We start from the raw sequence: 1,087 nt of genomic DNA on the forward strand, positions 1-1,087 counted from the left end.
AATTATGATTTGGGGGATATTTTGGTGTGGATAAAAAAACATAAAAAATTTTAAAATCTGGATTCTATTGGCCTGTGATTTTTAGAGATGTTAATGTTTAAATCAAAACTTATGATAAATGTCAACGAGTAGGCCATATTTCTAGAAGAAACGAGATACCCCTCAATTATATGTTAGAAGTTGAAATATTTGATGTTTGGGGATTAGATTTCATGAGACCATTTATACCATCTTTTAGAAATGTATATATTCTGTTAACAGTGGAGTATGTATCCAAATGGATAGAAGCTATTGCTTTACCTCGATGTGATGCTCAAAGTGTTGCAAAATTTTTGAAAACAAATATATTTTGTAGATTCGGGATACCGATAGTTATCATAACTGTTGAGGGAAGTCATTTCAAAAATGCCATAATGGAGAAATTATTAAAGAAATATCATATAAATCATAGGATTGCTACTGCTTATCATCCTCAGACAAGTGGTTTGACTGAATTATTCAATCGGGAAGTTAAAATAATTATGGAAAAAATATGTGAATCCAACAAATATGTCAGTGAAACTTGACTATGCTTTGTGGGTTTACAGGACTGCATATAGAACTCCTATAAGAATGTCCCCATATAGGCTAATATTTGGAAAAGCTTGTCACTTACCAGTTGAACTTGAGCATGAAACATATTGGGCGATTAAAGAGTTCAATTATAATTTGAAAGATGCTGGTGAAAAAAGATTATTACAATTAAATGAGCTTGAAGAAATAAGGAATGAATCTTATGAGAGTGCTAAAATTTATAAGGAAAAGATGAAGATGTAGCATGATATGATCGAACTACAGTTCCCCTCTTTCCGGCACCACTATTTTCAATCGGATTCATTTAGTCCAAATGAATTTACTAAACTAGACTTAATGAGCTTCATACTTTCATTTAGACCGTGGGAAATCTTGTTAGCAACCATAGGTTATATCTTTCGAGGGATTCCCGATCATCCAATAGAGATGTTTTAATTTATTTGCAATCTTTGTTTTATGATGTTTGTGATTAAATTTTGAGTTGTCTTAATGATGTTGGGTCAATCAGAATAAA

The sequence above is a fragment of the Phalaenopsis equestris genome, unplaced genomic scaffold, assembly GCF_001263595.1.
Source record: "Phalaenopsis equestris unplaced genomic scaffold, ASM126359v1 Scaffold000002, whole genome shotgun sequence".
NCBI classification, from domain to species: domain Eukaryota; kingdom Viridiplantae; phylum Streptophyta; class Magnoliopsida; order Asparagales; family Orchidaceae; genus Phalaenopsis; species Phalaenopsis equestris.